The sequence below is a fragment of the Eptesicus fuscus genome, chromosome 12 (genome assembly GCF_027574615.1).
Source record: "Eptesicus fuscus isolate TK198812 chromosome 12, DD_ASM_mEF_20220401, whole genome shotgun sequence".
NCBI lineage: Eukaryota > Metazoa > Chordata > Mammalia > Chiroptera > Vespertilionidae > Eptesicus > Eptesicus fuscus.
In genome coordinates, this window is record NC_072484.1 from 11466085 (window position 1) to 11484992 (window position 18908).

The following is an 18908-nucleotide window of genomic DNA, read 5'->3' on the forward strand; positions in this document are numbered from 1 at the left end:
CAGGGACAACAGACTGAAAGTAGAGGTAGGCATTTCCTCTGGACCTTCAGCTATATAATGATCGCGAAGTTGTTTTCCTACCTTCTCCCATGCCTCTATATTTAAAACCATGGGCAGGTTTTCCAAAAAATTGAAAAGCTGCTCATACCTCACAGAACAGCCCCTTGCTTGGAGCATAGCCTTAAGCATGGATACACATACATTCTTTCCCTGTGATCCTGAATTTCCCATGTTTTACACCTACTCTAATACAGTACCCCTTCCTTACTTACTGCGTGCGCACGCCTTAGGGGCTCCTTTCGCCTGACAATTGAAGTTCCCTCACACTTAGGTCCGCATTGAGTGCCACTTGGGCCGAACTCAGCACCGTGTTGGGAGCCACTTGGGCCGCGCTCAGCCCCGCGTTGGGCACCACTTGGGCCGCGCCAGCACAGCCAAGGGTTCGGCGAGCCTGAGCAGGGGCGACGAAGGATGGAGAAATGATAGACAAAGAGAAAAAGCTGGGTCTAGGTGGATCTTCTGTGCCTGGCTGAAGCCACAGAACAGATCCAGACTGCAAAGCTGAGGCTTTATTTATAATCAGGGACAAACAAGGTAATCTACAATGTTGTTGTAAGTTTCACTTGTTTTGGCAGCACTTGCTGCCCCTCCCACAGCCCACTAGCTACCCAGGAAAGATCTAGGGAGCAGTTACAGGATCAAGCTTAATTATGCTTAGAGGACTATGCCCTCCAAGCTGGGACTTGTTTGCAACTTTGCCAGCAGGTCAGTTCGAGGCTTAACCCTATAACCGCTCCCTACAACCTCCTGCATGCCCCCCACCAGGGATCGAGCCTGCAACCCAGGCATGTGTCCTTAACCGGAATTGAACCAGGGACCCTTCAGTCCACAGGCCGACACTCTGTCCACTAAGCCAAATCAGCTAGGGCTGTATGTAGAATTCTAGTTTTCCCAACACCATTTATTGAAGAGAATTTTCTTTCTCCATTGTATGTTCTGGGCTCCTTTGTCATAAATTAGTTGTCCATATGTCTATCAGTTTAGTTCTGGGTTCTCAATTCTGTTCCATTGGTCTTTGTGTCTATTTCTTTGCCAATACTATAGTGTTTTGCTTACTTTGGAACAAAGTTTGAAAATGGGGAGAGTGATGCCTCTGGCTTTGTTCTTTTTGCCTCAGACTTTTTTTTTTTTTTTTTTTGCCTATGTGGGGTCCTTTGTGTTACCTTACAAATTTTAGGAATTTTTGTTCTACTTCTGTGAAAAATGTTATTGTCCTTTAGGCATGCCATTACTTCTTAATGGTCTCCTTACTTCTACCTCTGTCTTCTTTCTCCTACTGTCAACAGATGGTCATTGGTGCCAACTCAATGACGATAGGAATCCCCAATTTGGAGAGTGGTGAAGAAAATTTTTGTCAGTGCAAACAGCTCAATTGTGATACAGCACAGCTATGAGAACAGCATGGCTGTGGAACAGATCAATAGTGTTACAGCTTGACTATGAAGCAGTCATGAAGCAGCATGACTGTGGAACAGCACTGTTGTATGGCAGCCTTCGTGCAAGTGGCCCTAAGGCAAGGCTCCCACTCTCTGGCTAGACAGCTCTGCTCTGCTTTCTTCGCTCCACACCAGACTGTTCCACTGTGCGCTGCTCTGCTCCACCTGCTCTTCTCTGCTTGAACACAGTCTTCAGTCTCTGGTGCAAAGGGAAAATACACTCTGAGCCAGAGGGAGAGCTGCCTTATCTATATATATAAAAGCTAAGCGACCAGAATGATGGTACGACCAGTTGCTATGACGTGCACTGTGGCAGCCAACCGGCAATCGGGGCTCCAATCGGTGCCCCCCCAACCTCCTGCGGCACCTCCTCCCGGCTGGCCCGGGCCCTATCAGGTCCCAGCCAACCTCCCTTTTCCCTCCCCCCCCCCCCCGCCCACCCTGCCGGCCCGGGCCATATCAGGTCTTGATCGGGGGTAGGGCCAGCAGCCAACTTCCGCTCCCCCCTCCACTCCGCCATCGCAGCCCCCATCAGGCCCCATTGGGGCAGGGCAGCTGGACCCCACCTGTGCACGAATTCATGTACCAGGCCACTAGTATAGATATAAGACCCTACCCTTGGTCTGATTGTTCTATCCTCACACAAATGAGGACTCTTAAATCCTCTTGGCTCCATTGGTCCAGAAAACACTGTCCTGATTGGTTAGAATGGAGCAGCTCTGATTGTTTGAATCGAGTAGCATCTGGAGAAGATGCACACCTGACTAGACAGGGAAAATATCAGTCCTGTAGGCTGAAATACAGTTCCAGGAACTCCTTTGTAAGGGTTGGCTTTGCTGGCAGGAACACAGTGCAGTCAGGCCAGTTCAGTGCCGGAGGCAAGCAGCTAGGTATAGGAGGCAGGCAGCTTAGTGCAGGCTTCTTGCTGAAGCTTGGCTTATGAGAGACCCCTGTTCAGGAATAGCTGTTTTTAATTTGAGCCAAGTTAGCCACCAGGGGTCCTTATTAGTAGACTAGAGGCCCGATGCACGAAGATTCGTGCAAGAATGGGCCTTCCTTCCCCTGGCTGCCGGCACCACCTTCGCTCCAGCCGGGAGCCGCCTTTCTGCCTTTTCTCTGGCCCGGAGCCGCCTTTCCGCCTTCCCACGCTGCCCAGAGGCCCAGAGCTGCTGGGGCGGTGTGGAACGCCTGCATCATCGCCATGGCGACGATGTAAGCATCCCGCCCTGCCCCTGGCCACTCGGCACGTATGCAAATTAAACCGCCATATATTTGGGTTAATTTGCATATCCACTCCTGATTGACTGATGGGAATCGTGAATGTACGGTCAATTTGCATCTTTCTCTTTTATTAGTGTAGATATCTTCTTTCTCAGGCTTGGCACTACTCATGTTCACACAGAAGCCAGAGTGATTTTGTTATATCAGATCATAAGTTCCCTTTGCTAAATACTCTCGAGTAGAAACCATGCCTTTACAAGGGGCAACAGGGCCCAACATACCTTTCAGTCCATCTCTAACTTCTGTGTGACCTCACATACCATACTTCCCACAGTTACTCTTCCCATCACATTGAAACATCCTGGGCATCCTCTAGCCTCAGGGCCTCAGCACACTGCTCCCACAGATGTCTGCCTGTCTCTTTCCCTTGCTTCCTTTTGGCCTTCACTTAAAATGTCACCTCCCCACTGACCTTCGCTGGCCAACCTCCTGTACTCTCTGTCCCTGTCGCTTACATTGCTCCACTTCAGCATTTATAATATTTAAGTTTTTAAATTGTTTTCCAGCTGTAAATTCCAAAGGGGCAGGGATTTTGTTGTTGTTGCCCCTGTTCCCCCACCCCCAAGTGTGACTGCTGTATTCTCGGCCCCTAGGACAATTTCTAGCAATGAGAATTTTTTCTAAATGAAAATTTTTTCTTAGTAAAAATTTCTTGATTGTATAAATGATGGAAAGATAGTAACCAGAGGTTTTATGTCTCCCAGTTTCCTCCACTGTGAATTTGAGTTATTACTATTGCCGAGTCGGCCTCCAGTTGTTTCCAGAAGAGGATGCTAGACCAAGAGCCAGATCCCACAGGGATCAGCGAGGTCGGCGAGCGGCTCACACCTGAGGCTTGTGCTTCCCAGAAATACCCCAGAGGCGGTGGAGGAGCCTCGGTGCACACGGTGCACACGGGCAGCAACACACACCACCGCACACTCCACACCGGGTCCCCGGGGACTAATCGCCCCGCCCCGCCCCGCCCCGCCCCGCGCACTTCCGGTCCCGCCCCGCCTGGCCCGCTCCCCGCTCCGCCCGGCTCCTGGTTTGGCCTGCGGTCCCGGCGCCGAGGACCAGGGGGCGGCGCCTGGTGGCCCGGAGAAGCGCAGCATCTGGACCTCCTGACACAAAGAGCGGCGGGCGGACGCGGGCGGGAGCCGCGGGCCTGCCCAGTGCCCTTGGGCCGCGTCCCTGGGACCCGCGCGCGGGCGGAGACGGTGGATCCCCCGCTGCCCAGGTGAGCGGGGTCGGGGCGGCCTGCGGAGCGCACGTGCGGGCCAGGACCGGGGTGCGGGCCGGGACCGGGATGCGGGCAGGGCCAGGGGTGCCGGCAGGGACCGGGCGCTCCTCTGTGGGGGCCGCGGAGCCTGGAAGTCAGCAGGTGGGACGAAAGTGTAGGTGCCCGCGACTCTGGACGGAGCGGAGACGGGGTGCAAACCTGCGGTTCTCCTGCGCCCCGCCCCGCACCTCGGCGCTCGGGGGCTGCCGCCGCGTGGGGTCCGCGTCTTGCCCTCGCTCCGGGTGTAGGGGCTACAGGTTCGGTAAGTGTGACCGGGCGTCCGGCTTTTCCCGACACCGTAGGGGGCTGGGGTGGGTCACTTTAGAGTGCCCCACCTGCGGGAGGCCGGCTGCGTGGCCGGCCTTTCGGAACCAGGTCCTACAATGCGGCCGTTTCTGAAGTGTCGGTGCCCCTTTGAGCAGAGTTTACAGTGTCCCGGCTCCTTTGCTGAAGTGGACACTCACCTCCCGGGGTGCGACCCGGGATGGGGCGAAGCCAGTGTTTTCATTGGGAGCGTGGAGGTGAGCCGTTTGGGGAGAGATTGGGGAGAGCCGTGGCCTAGGTGGGTGTCTGCAGCCTCTTTGCTCCCCAGATGCGCCGCTGCGGGTGACCAGGTCCTCCTTTGCCAATCCTACCCCTGCCACCTCCAGTCCTTCAGGCTCCCCGGGTCACCTGCAAAACGCGAGCGCCCCAATCCTCAGACAAGTCGAATTATTCGATAGAATCATCTCCTGTAAATAAGATTGCATTCCACTGTACTACTAGAACAACTTTTTTAGGGTGTACCTGTTTCCTTTTCTTGTGTTAGGATTTTGCACTTTGAAAAACTATTTGAAATAAGAAGCCGCTCTCTGGGGCAGAAAAGTGCGTTTTATCGATTGTACTAGATGTTTGGCAGAATCGCCCCTTTCCTCACCACAAAGGCCGGTAGGAGGAGTCTTTTCAATCTCTTTAGATGTTTCTCTCATAACTATGCCCCGGGGCGTTGTGAGGAGCTCCCTGGAGGTCTGTGTGTTTGCACAGGATGGAGGTGAAGTAGGGTCATTTGGTTCCCTTTTGCTCTGGGAGACTTAGGCCAAGCTATGGAACAGGGAGGCAGGGGAGGGCGGTCCGCGGAGAACTATGATGATGGCTTTGGAGAAGGCTCAGAGGCCCCACCACCAACACTGTTAATAGGAGGGAAGGGTATGAGTTGATGGTAGTTGATGGTGACTTTCTTCGTAGAGGCTTTTGCTGTGGATTCCAGGTTTTTCACATTGGACTTTGAATATTTTTAAAAGAAGAAGATTACAAAAAATTAATGATAGTTAAAACTGGGCAATTAAAAACAGCACTATCAGCAGCCTCACAGTTTTAATAGATTTGTGCAAGAGTGTGTGTGTGTGTGTGTGTGTGTGTGTGTGTATATTTAAAAGTATGTGTATATTAAAAGAGAAATGCTAAGGCAGTTAGAGCAACCGTGGTGCCCCTGTTGTTTGATTTACAAATCATTCTAGTGGTTTAAAATATTACAAATTTAACTGGTCTCTATTGGCAAACCAAAGCTGTTTTGCCACAAAGGTGTATGTGTTTAATTATATTCAATATTCAATAAAAATTATAATATTATAATTATATTCAATTAAAATTATAATTATATTCAATATTCAACAATAATTATAATCATATTCAATAAAAATTAGAGGATAATCATTTTTGCAGAATGAGAAAATAGCCTTTTCCAAAGACCTTGAACTTCAGTTAAAATTTAATACCATCAAATTAGAAAGAGAACACTTTATGGAGGAAAAGTTAGGCTTTACATTTTTTTAAAATGAGGAGTTTATAAACTTTGATAGAATACTATTTTCCCTAAATCATTTCCCTCGGGTGTGGTGAACTGACATAATCATTTGCTAACAGCATTTGTAAATCCCTAGTGTTAGTGCATCCTTTGTTCTGAGTCCTTAAGAAGTTTTGGTGGTGGACAATAGAGTAACAAAAGAATTGCAAAGTATATTAACCATAAGTATTCAAGGTATTTAGATCTTGCCCTTTTTAAAAAAAATATATTTCATTGATTTTTTTACAGAGAAGAAGGGAGAGGGATAGAGAGAAACATCGATGAGAGAGAAACATCGATCAGCTGCCTCCTGCACATCCTCCACTGGGGATGTGCCCACAACCAAGGTACATGCCCTCGATCGGAATCGAACCCGGGACCTTTCAGTCCACAGGCTGACGCTCTATCCATTGAGCCAAACCGGTTAGGGCTAGATCTTGCCCTTTTATGGTGATTGACTTTGTATACTAGTTACTTTATTTTATTTTTTCTTTGAAGATGAAACATGTGACATTTGAGACTTGGGGCATCTGAGAGGTCCCTCTGATCACATTCTTTCTACTTTGGACACTTAGGTTTGGGTTTTGCCATAAACAGGTGGTTGCTAGTTATCTTTTCTTCCCTGGCTCAAGAAAGGTCTAGAAAAAGGAGCCAAAACACAGTGTCCTGGCCTCACTCCTGACTAGAGGGAATGGCGCCCTCCAGCCGGGAAAGGCATTTCCAGTGCCATGGCCCCTTCCTTGTTCTCCAATTCCATAGTCACTCCGTAAAGGTTGCACGGCAGTGGCCATAACTGGACTCTAGATTTGGGTTTAGCTTAGTCCTTGGTTTCAAGTACAAATTAGGAATTCAGGCTCAAGGCCAGAGATTTTGTTAATCACAAGCAAGAGGCCAAAACTTTGGGTCAGACTACCTGGAGCTATTTGGAGGGTGGGGTTAGCAGAAGGTTTTTGCTTCCCCATCTTTGGGATAAAGTTGAGCCTCCTGGTGAGAGTTCCCCACCTAAGGATTCTGACTGTTGTCTGAACCATGGGCTGAGATGTCTTATGGGGAGCATGTTCTCTATTTTTATCTTCTTTTCACAAAAGTTGGAGCATGCCTCTGGTGCTGCCTATTTTTTGTCTCTCTCAATCCTGGATTGTCCTCTAGGCTTTAGGGATAAAATGACTTCTAGCTTCTCAGTCTGATTCATTGTCTGCTTTCAGTTGAAATCATTTGTCAAATAAACCAAAGTCCTCCAGGTAATTCTGATGCACTCAAATTTGAGAAGCTTTGGCATATCCCAGTTTTTGTGCATAGACTGTTATTTTGTATTTCATTAGGCAAAACTGACAAATCTTTTTGTGTTATAAGAAATACTCTTTTAGTTCAGTTATCTTATTTGGAGATCTGCTTTGTTTACTAAGTTAAGATTTTGGTGTGTTGGAGTTTCTCAGAGTGGTCATCATTTTTTGTTATTGTGGAAGATCTGAAAGGAAATCATTCTCCACAGTTTCTAGATTTTCAGGGTTCCAGTAAGGAATGTTACATTTGTGGATGTCCATCAGTTAGTATGTTTTTAGCTGCCAGTGATGGAATACCTAGTCTCAGATTAAACAAATAGAGAGGTCCTGGAAGGAGAATCCAGGGCTTCAGGATGGGTTGCTTCCCTGGCTGAATCAACGGTTGGGGGACTGAAATTGCTCCTCTTCTGCATAGTGTCAGATTGGTGGCAGCTGTCTCACTCACAGGTGGAATGAGAGGGAGGTTTGGCTTTTGTAGCTCTCCCTTTAAAAAAACACATTTTTCAAGTATAGTTGACATACAGTATTATATTAGCTTCAGGTGTACAACAGAGTGATTAAATATTTACATGACTATTGGGGAAGTGATCTCCCCAATAAGTCTCGTACCCATCTGACACTATTGCAATACCCATCTGACACTATTGCAATATTACTGACTATATTCCTTATGCTGTACTTTACATCCCCGTGACTATTTTCATAAGTGGCAATTTGTACCTCTTGATCCCTTTCACCTTTTCACCCATTCCCTCCTCAACTTCTCATCCATCTGGTGACCATCAGTTTGTTCTCTGTACCTATGAGTTTATTTCTGTTTTGATTGTTCATTTTTTTTATTTTTCAGATTCCTTATATAAGTGAAATGATATGGTATTTGTCTTTCTCTATCTTATTTTACTTAGCATAATACCCTCTGGTTCCATCCATGTTGTTGCAAATGGTAAAATTTCATTCCTTTTATGGCTGAGTAATATTCCATTGTATGTGTGCCTCATATAATCTTTATCAATTCATCTATTGATGGACATCTAGGTTGCTTCCATATCTTGGTTATCTATATATATAAAAGGCTAATATGCAAAGTGTCCCCTCAGAAGTTTGACAGGGAGAACAGTTCAATTGCTCGCTATGACATGCGCTGACCACCAGGGGGCGACGCGGAACATGGTGGGCAACCAGTGGAGGTGGTGGTGGGGCACTGAGGGAGCGAGGTAAGGAGGAGGAGGGGAGGCGGGGAACCTAATCAGCCCTGATCGCTGTCCAGGCCTAGGGACCCTACCCGTGCCCAAATTTCATGCACCGGACCTCTAGTTATAAATAAGACTGCAATGAACGAACATAAGGGTGCATATATCTTTTTGAATTAATGTTTTGGATTTCTTCAGGTTAATACCCAGAAGTGGAATTTCAGGGTCATATGGTAGTTCTATTTTTAATTTTTTTAAGGAACCCCCATACTATTTTCCATAGCGGATACACCCGTCTGCATTCCCATCAACAGTGCATGAGGGTACTTTTTTCTATATATCCTCACCAGCACTTTTTGTTTATTGATTTATTGATGATAGCCATTCTGACAGGTGTGAGGTGATATCTCATTGTGGTTTTAATTTGCATTTCTCTGATGATTAGTGACATTGAGCATCTTTTCATGTGTTGGCCATCTGTATGTCCTTTTTGGAGAAGTGTTTATTCAGTCCTCTGCCCATTTTGTAATTGGATTGTTTGTTTTTTTGGTGTTAAGATGTATGAGTTCTTTATAAATTTTGGATATTAACCCCTTAGCGAATATATTCTCCCATTCAGTAGGTTTTCTATTTACTTATTTATTTATTTATTTTTGTTTTCTTTTTCTTTTGATGATAGTTTCCTTTGCTGTGCAAAAACATTTTAGTTTGATGTACTCCCACTTTTTAATTTTTCTTTTCTTTCCCTTGCCCAAGGAGACATATCCAAAAATGTTACAAAGAGTAATGTCAAAAAGTTTGCTGCCTATGTTTTCTTCTAGAAGTTTTATAGTTTTAGGTCTTCCATTTAAGTCTTTTATTCATTATGAGTTTATTTTTGTATATGGAGTGGTCTAGTATCATTTTGCATGTCTGTCTAGTTTTCCTAACACCTTTTATTGAAGAGTCTGTCTTTATCCCATTGTATAATCTTGCCTCCTCTGTCATAGATTAATTGTGTATATAGGCATGGATTTATTTCTAGGCTCTCTGTTTCATTCCATTGATCTAGATGTCTGTTTTTATGACAGCACCATATTGTTTTGAATATCATAGTCTTTGATTATCATAGGTATAATTTGATATAAGATAATATGATAAATTAACTTTGTTCTTTTCCCCCCCAATATTGCTTTTGCTATTTCGGGTCTTTTGTGGATCTATATGAATTTTAAGATTATTTTTTCTAGTCCTGTGAAATATACCATACAGTATTATATTATATTGGTATTTTGGTACATTTTGCATTGAATATGTAGATTGCTTTGGGTAGTATAGACATTCTGATGATGTTAATTCTTCCTTTGCATGAGTATGGAATATCTTTCCATTTATTTGTATCTTCAGTTTCTTTCTTCAGTGTTTTATAGTTTTTTGAGTACAGGTCTTTTACCTCCTTGGTTAGATTTATTTTTTTTTTTTAATTTCTTTATTGATTAAGGTGTCACATATTTGTCCTCATCCCCCCATTCCCATCCCACCCCTCTCCCCACGCATGCCCCAATCCCCTGTTGAACTTAACCGTTGGATAGGCTTATATGCATGCATACAGGTCCTTTGGTTGGACTCTCCCCCTCCCCCCACCCTCCCCCTACCCTCCCGTATCCTCCCTCTGAGGCCCGATAGTCCGATCGATGCCTCCTTGCTTCTGGTTCTGTTCTTGTTCCTCAGTCTATGTTGTTCATCATTTCCTCTAGATGAACGAGATCAAATGTCACTAGATATATACTAATAAGAACTGAATGTGAGACGAGCAATAATATTTATGCTGACAGGCAAATGAATCAATCTGTAGCGAGCTTCCCCCTGGACCAACAGTTCTTTTGAGACCCAATTTCGATGTCCAGTAGTTCCTTATGTGTACATGTCAGCACTGACCCCTCAGCTCTGGATGGTGGACAAATGGTGGTAATGGAGGTCTGACTCCCTCTGGTTTGGTCTCGGCCGATCCCAGGGGCACGGCGTCACCTGGACTAAGGGGCACGTGGCCTCACCCATACCCAAGGGGCGCGTGGTCTCACCCGGGCTTGGGACCCAGCCTCACCCGGATGGATCCAGGGGCGCACGGCCTCACCCGGACCCAGGATCTGGCTTCACCCGTACCCAAGGACACTTGGCCTCTCCCAGACCCAGGGGCACGTGGCCTCACCCGGGCTTAGTTGCACAAGGCCTCACCTGGATCCAGGGACACATGGTCTCTCCCGGACCCAGGGACGCTTGGCCTCTCCCAGACCCAGGGCCACTTGGGCTCACCAGGGCCTAGGTGCACGAGGCCTCATCCGGATCCAGGGACGCATGGTCTCACCCGGACCCAGGGACGCTTGGCCTCTCCCAGACCCAGGGGCACGTGGCCTCACCCGGGCCTAGGTTCACGAGGCATCACTCGGATCCAGGGACACATGGTCACACCCAGACCCAGGAAAGTTTGGCCACTCCCAGACCCAGGGCCACTTGGGCTCACCCGGGCCTAGGTGCACGAGGCCTCATCCGGATCCAGGGACACATGGTCTCACCCGGACCCAGGTACGCTTGGCCTCTCCCAGACCCAGGGCCTCTTGGGCTCACCCGGGCCTAGGTGCACGAGGCCTCACCCGGATCCAGGGACACATGGTCTCACCCGGACCCAGGGACGCTTGGCCTCTCCCAGACCCAGGGCCACTTGGGCTCACCCGGGCCTAGGTGCACGAGGCCTCACCCGGATCCAGGGACACATGGTCTCACCCGGACCCAGGGACGCTTGGCCTCTCCCAGACCCAGGGCCACTTGGGCTCACCCGGGCCTAGGTGCACGAGGCCTCACCCGGATCCAGGGACACATGGTCTCACCCGGACCCAGGGACGCTTGGCCTCTCCCAGACCCAGGGCCACTTGGGCTCACCCGGGCCTAGGTGCACGAGGCCTCACCCGGATCCAGGGACACATGGTCTCACCCGGACCCAGGGACGCTTGGCCTCTCCCAGACCCAGGGCCACTTGGGCTCACCCGGGCCTAGGTGCACGAGGCCTCACCCGGATCCAGGGACACATGGTCTCACCCGGACCCAGGGACGCTTGGCCTCTCCCAGACCCAGGGCCACTTGGGCTCACCCGGGCCTAGGTGCACGAGGCCTCACCCGGATCCAGGGACACATGGTCTCACCCGGACCCAGGGACGCTTGGCCTCTCCCAGACCCAGGGCCACATGGGCTCACCCGGGCCTAGGTGCACGAGGCCTCACCCGGATCCAGGGACACATGGTCTCACCCGGACCCAGGGACGCTTGGCCTCTCCCAGACCCAGGGCCACTTGGGCTCACCCGGGCCTAGGTGCACTAGGCCTCATCCGGATCCAGGGACACATGGTCTCACCCGGACCCAGGGACGCTTGGCCTCTCCCAGACCCAGGGCCTCTTGGGCTCACCCGGGCCTAGGTGCACGAGGCCTCATCCGGATCCAGGGACGCATGGTCTCACCCGGACCCAGGGACGCTTGGCCTCTCCCAGACCCAGGGCCACTTGGGCTCACCCGGGCCTAGGTGCACGAGGCCTCACCCGGATCCTGGGACACATGGTCTCACCCGGACCCAGGGACGCTTGGCCTCTCCCAGACCCAGGGCCACTTGGGCTCACCCGGGCCTAGGTGCACGAGGCCTCACCCGGATCCAGGGACACATGGTCTCACCCAGACCCAGGGACGCTTGGCCTCTCCCAGACCCAGGGCCACTTGGGCTCACCCGGGCCTAGGTGCACGAGGCCTCACCCGGATCCAGGGACACATGGTCTCACCCGGACCCAGGGACGCTTGGCCTCTCCCCGACCCAGGGCCACTTGGCCTCACCCGGGCCTAGGTGCACGAGGCCTCACCCGGATCCAGGGACACATGGTCTCACCCGGACCCAGGGACGCTTGGCCTCTCCCCGACCCAGGGCCACTTGGGCTCACCCGGGCCTAGGTGCTCTAGGCCTCATCCGGATCCAGGGACGCATGGTCTCACCCGGACCCAGGGACGCTTGGCCTCTCCCAGACCCAGGGCCACTTGGGCTCACCCGGGCCTAGGTGCACGAGGCCTCATCCGGATCCAGGGACACATGGTCTCACCCATACCCAGGGACGCTTGGCCTCTCCCAGACCCAGGGCCACTTGGGCTCACCCGGGCCTAGGTGCACAAGGCATCACCCGGATCCAGGGACACATGGTCTCACCCGGACCCAGGGACGCTTGGCCTCTCCCAGACCCAGGGCCACTTGGGCTCACCCGGGCCTAGGTGCACGAGGCCTCATCCGGATCCAGGGACGCATGGTCTCGCCCGGACCCAGGGACGCTTGGCCTCTCCCAGACCCAGGGGCACGTGGCCTCACCCGGGCCTAGGTGCACGAGGCCTCACCCGGATCCAGGGACACATGGTCTCACCCGCACCCAGGGACGCTTGGCCTCTCCCAGACCCAGGGCCACTTGGGCTCACCCGGGCCTAGGTGCACGCAGCCTCACCCGGATCCAGGGACACATGGTCTCGCCTGGACCCAGGGGTGTGTGGGCTCTCCCAGACCCAGGGGCGCTTGGCCTCGCCCGGGCATGGGGTCCAGCGTCATCCGGGTCCAGGGGCACTTGGCCTCACCCGGACCCGGAGTCCGGCCTCACCTGGACCCAGGGGCATGTGGCCTCACCTAGACCCAGGGACGTGAGGCCTCACTTATACCCAGAGGCGTGTGACCACACCCGAGTCCAGAGGTGCGCAACCCCGCCCGCACCCGGGTCTCAGCGGGGCCCCGTCTTCCCGATCCCAATTCCTGCCGGTCAATCCCCCCTCAGCAATTCCCCTGGCCATCCTTCCAGAGCTCCAGTATGGCTGCTGCAGAACTCGTCGGGCGGCGGCTCGGCGAAGTTCCGGTGCACCCGGTGCATGGCGGTGGGCCAGTCTGGCGTCGCTGCGTCGGCCCTTGGGTCTGCATAGGTGGCCGGTCGCCGAGCATGCGCACCTGGCCGCTTCCGGGGCGTTGAGATTATTTACGGACTCAGAGGTCAGCAAACGCGGAGTCTCCCACCCCATGTCTCATAGGGGCTCGTCTGTCCGTGCTTGGCTGCCAGTGGAGCCGTCCCCTCAGCCGGAGACCGCCGGGGGAACTGCGCCGAGCACGTTCCAGGCCGCTGTTGTATCGCCTGAGCCATAGTTCTTTTGTGTCGCCTGAGCTGTAGTTCTTAAAGTGTGGTCTTTGGGTCACCGGCATCAGCATCATCCCACATACCCCTCTTTTATTCTAGTTGTAGAGCTTCTACTCAGCCAGCCCTATGGTGGTCTTGGATGGTGTCTGCTCTGCTCTCTTGTCGTAGTCTCAAAGTTGTTGTGGTAGGCAACAATCAGGCTTCCGCCCTATGCCTCCATCTTGGTCCTCTTTTGTATAGTTAAGTCTTGATTGTTGTTGGTGTCACTGGGGGGGCTCTCTTTGTCTATAAAGGAAGAGTTGCTGTGCAGGAGACACGTTTATGGGCCGGGTCTTGGTGCAGCAAAGCTTTGACGCTCACTGAATATTCCTGTTGAATGTGTCCCTTATGCACGTGGTTGAAATCTGGTGTCATCTCCCACAGACCACTAGATGCCCTCGTTTCTGGGTCTCCAATGGGGTGTAGATCAGCTACTGCCTTAGGCACTCAGCAAGGATTACAGCAAAAACTGTAGTTTCTTCCTCCTGTCTGAGTGGCCCTGGAGCAGTCCGACTAGAACAGCAGATCATCTGGTCTGCTGCCAGAGGGCAGGCCACCCACATGCATAAGCCGTTGCTTGGGGCGCAGGTGTGCCTGCAAGACTTGCGGGGCAGGTCTTCAAAACATGCGGGGCGGGTCCCAGGGCGGGGCGGGGTCTCAGGGCGCCAACAGGCCATGGTGCGGCGAGCCTCGATGGCTGTGAGTCTGGTCCTTCTGCCTTCCATGTATCTAAGTCCCCTCGTTCCGCACTCCAGTGCAGCAAACACTGATTGCTGGGCGCACCTCTGCAAGAGTCCCGCCTCTCCCCGCAGGTATCTGGGTCTCCCGGGGTTCGCCAGAAGATGGGTTTCAGGGTGATGGAGAGCTAATCTCCCTTAGGTTTGGAACAAAAGCCCCTTTCCCCCGCCACCAGCCAGACCCACGCACCTCCACACCTCATCCCCTCCGATTTCGCTGGGTGCGAGGCAACAGAACAGCCTTTAACCTCCGCCGCCATCTTTTTCAAACTTCTCAATTTGTACTTCTTAATCCCTTCATTTCAGTCAACTCTACTGAAGTCTAGCGCCGCCGGGAGGTGCAGGGAAAGGGCGCCCGGGCCTCCGTCCGGTGCGCGGTGCGCGCGTCCCGCGGAACCAGGCGCGCGAGGGCTGCGCGGCTGGGACGGGCGCTGGGCGGCCGCCGAGCTCCAGGCACCACCATCACCGTGTTCCGGACGTCGCCGCCGCGGCGTCCCCCCAATTTATACTTTTTAATCCCTTGAATTCAGTCAACTCTACTGAAGTCTAGCGCCGCCGGGAGGTGCACGGAAAGGGCGCCCGGGCCTCCGTCCGGTGCGCGGTGCGCGCATCACGCGGAACCAGGCGCGCGAGGGCTGCGCGGCTGGGATGGGCGCTGGGCGGCCGCCGGGCTCCAGGCACCGCCATCACCGTGTTCCGGATGTCGCCGCCGCGGCGTCCCCCCAATTTATACTTTTTAATCCCTTGAATTCAGTCAACTCTACTGAAGTCTAGCGCCGCCGGGAGGTGCACGGAAAGGGCGCCCGGGCCTCCGTCTGGTGCGCGGTGCGCGCGTCCCGCGGAACCAGGCGCGCGAGGGCTGCGCGGCTGGGACGGGCGCTGGGCGGCCGCCGAGCTCCAGGCACCACCATCACCGTGTTCCGGACGTCGCCGCCGCGGCGTCCCCCCAATTTATACTTTTTAATCCCTTGAATTCAGTCAACTCTACTGAAGTCTAGCGCCGCCGGGAGGTGCACGGAGAGGGCGCCCGGGCCTCCATCCGGTGTGCGGGGCGCGCTGCCCGCGGGACCAGGCGCGCGGGGGCTGCGCGGCGGGGACGGGTGCTGGGAGGCCGCCGGGCTCCGGGCGCCGCCGCTGCGGCAGCGTCCCCAGCGTCCCGGGCCGGGCGGCCTGCGGGGGCGGCGGAGTTGCGAAAGTGAGTGAGTTTCCCAGGGTTTCGCCCGGAATGGGGTTCAGTGCAATCGGAGCCGGTGCTCAGCGCACTCCGGAGCCTTTATCTCCTTCCTGCCAGTGAACTCCGGCCAGGTCATCAGCCGCCCCCTCCTCTCCGGTTCCATCCTCCCCGCAGGCGCGTGTGCTCGTGTCTCCGCCCGTTTCTCCATACCTCAGGCTTTTACGGCTTCCCCGACTGTCCCTGTGGCCTTCTCCTTCCCCCCAGCTGTGGGCATTTCAGTCCGCCAGCTCTCCTGTGGTTCTGGACGATGTCCGTTCTGACCTCTAGTTGTATTTTTGAAATTGTTGTGCCCGGCTGCAGGTTAGGTGTTTAACCTATGCCGCCATCTTGGTTTCTCTCTCCTTGGTTAGATTTATCCTTTTTTTAAAATATATATTTTTATTGATTTCAGAGAGAAAGGGAGAGGGAGAGATAGAAACAATAATGAGAGAGAATCATTGATTGGCTGCCTCCTGCACGCCCCCTAATGGGGATCGAGCCCACAACCCGGGTGTGTGCCCTTGGCAGCAATCAAACCCAGGACCCTTCAGTCTATAGGCCGACGCTCTACCCACTGAGCCAAACCGGCTAGGGCAGATTTATTCTTTTTCATGCAATTGTAAATGGAATTGTTTTCTTAATTTCTCTTCCTGATAGTTCATTATTGGTGTATAAAAATGAAACTAATTTCTGAATATTAATTTTCTGTTATGCAACTTTACTGAATTCATTAATTCTGGCATGTGTATTTTTGTGGAATATTTAAGATTTCTATATATGGTATGTTATCTGCAAATAATAAGTTTTACTTCTTTCAAATTTGGATGCCTTTGTTTTTTTAAAAAAAATCTGATTGCAGTGGCTACGACTTTCAATACTATGTTGAATAAAATTGGTAAATATGGAATTCTGGTCTTGTTTCTTCTTTTATCTTGGCAAGTCCCAAGACTGCTGACTTCTTTGTTTAGTGTATAAGATAAACTGCCCCTCTACTTTCCCCCTCCCCCCCTCCTGCCCTAGCAGCTCTCTTTCCTGCCTAACATTCCCACTCAAGTGATACCATCCAAATGCTTTTGGGGTTTTTGTTATTTGTCCCCCAGACATTATCTGTCCTTGAGTTCAGCTGGCACAAATGGCATTAATTGGGTTTTTGTTCTCTATTTTCCCAGGCCAGGGTGATTCAAGTTATGTATTCTCTGGTTAAGGAGGACGGTATAAACCATTTGTTCTCAAGTGTCCTTGGTTGGGGAAGATAAAGTCTTGCAATTCACAAGCTGGTTGCAAGCTGCCCAAACTGTTTGGCCTTGTTTAATTTTCTTGTCTCAGTTTCCCCATTCCACGTGCCCAGGAATTTCCCTAGTTTCTTACTATCCTGCCACAGATTAGAGAGTAGTATTGCATCAGTGCCATATTTTGATCCTTGTACTGTGACTGTGTCCTTGAATTTAGTAAATACATACTGAAGTATTTAGGGATAAGAGGGCACAAAGTCTGAAACAATCTGAAACTGAGGGAAAGAAGGGGAGAGAAAGAGGAGAGAAAATGATAAAATAGACATGATAAGTGGGTCAAAATGAAAACAGTTATTTGGAGAAACTAGCTGCGTAAAAAGGGTATTCAAGAATCCTTCATACTGTTCTTACAACTTTTCTATAAATCTGAATATTTTTCAGAATAAAAATTTACAAAAACAAATACCTCCTACCAATAAGAAAAAGCTCACTGTATTTTATCTATTCTAAGGTGCATCTTTTTTTGTTATCTTATAAACATCTTCAGATTTGGGATACATTTTTAAATTAGTACTCTTAGCATTGTGTCAGATTTTGACAGCAGTTTTTATTTTTTTGTTATTTGTTTTAGAATCAGTGGCATCTTGGATTTATGAAATGTGGTATTTTCTTTGGCTTTGTTGTCCGAAGAGGTGGTGGTGGTGGTGGGGCAGACAGTTCTTTGAGTAGCTTCATCTATAAAAATTTTCAGTCCCTCATGCTCTCATCTAAGCTACAGACCAGATATCCAGCTCCCTTTGCTCATCCCCACCGCCATGCTTCATAGATATCTCAAACTCAACATATTTTAGACTGAATTTCTATTTTCACCTCCATCAACCCCCAAATGCTCTTCCTCTGTGTTTCCTGTCTCAGGTGAAACATGACTTTTAGCCAGTGCCGATTCCAGAATGTCCTTGTGGAAGGAGTGTGGGAAACTGTGCAGGTGTTCATAAGGGAGATGGGGTGGTGTTACCGGACTAATGAGGTCTATCGAAGTCCAATAAGACATGAACAGGAGTTTGCAGCAAAGAAAGTAAGGGTTTATTGTTAGGAAGTGGTCCTTGCTTGGAGACACAGGTAGGCTAATGCTAAAGGCCTGGGTCCTTGATGGCTTCCAGGGGATGGGTTATTATAGGGGAAAAGACAGCATCGCTTCATCTGGTTTCTTCACCTTTGATATTTGTAGGGACCAACAGGAACAGGCACGTTTTATAGAACTTGTGGTGGCCTGATTCTCCTGTCACCAGTCACTGCAGTGTTTGAAACTTCTGTTGTAGTGTATCAAGTCTCATTAGATCTTGAACACCACTCTGTCAGGTTGGAAATGGTTCTTTCCTAAGTGTTTTTAGTACTCTCTAGTCCCATTTGACTCAGAGGAAACTTTGCATCAGCCCAGGATTGTAATATATTATTATAGTTTATTTTGTTTGGCATGGACTTCAACTAACTGTAATAGCAAAATACAGCGATTTCCCCATGGCCTAGTTTCTTGGACTGCCTTATTTTTTCTACATTTAAGATGATTAATTCTAGGCAATTCTGAATGTGCTTTTTAGGACCATTGAGTTCTTGGTGTTGACACTGACCTTCACATGGGCTCATCCTCTAGAAGTAGAAAACCCAAATATTCAGTACCTTTTTGGAATCTGTGGACTTTTAAATATATAGTGAGAGTTAAGAAGACTAACAGTGTGTGATGTGCCTTTAGGCTCCTATTTGCATGTCTGGAATTCAGATGAAATTTGGGATAATAATAAGAAAGGAGTGAATTGTTCTTAGAGTTTTCTAGATATATTTTATAGGCTGTGCCACTTTATTCTTTCTTTCTTTTTAAATATATTTTTAATGATTTTAGAGAGGAAGGGAGAGGGAGAGACAGAAACATCAATGATGAGAGAGAATCCTTGATCAGCTAGCTGCCTCCTGCCCGTCCCCTACTGGGGATTGAGCTTGCAACCCGGGCATGTGCCCTGACCAGGAATTGAACTGCAACCTCCTGGTTCATGGGTCGATGCTCAACCACTGAGCCAAGCCAATTGGGCTTCTCTTACTTTCTTTAAAGCCAACATGAAACAAAGCTTACACCATGGTTCTGGCGAACAGAGTGTCTTGGTATTTTCCAAATAGATGGATAGAAA

The 18908-nt window shown here is 50.5% G+C and overlaps 1 protein-coding gene across 1 annotated transcript in view; it reads left to right on the plus strand.

Annotated features, from left to right (window-relative positions):
* Positions 1-3863: 3863 nt before the first annotated feature.
* Positions 3864-18908, plus strand: part of NINL (ninein like) — a 110573-nt gene continuing 95528 nt past the window's right edge. Inside the window, exon 1 of the mRNA XM_054724134.1 lies at positions 3864-3996. The gene's annotated coding sequence lies outside the window, so the exon portion shown is untranslated. The remainder of the gene's footprint in view (positions 3997-18908) is intronic.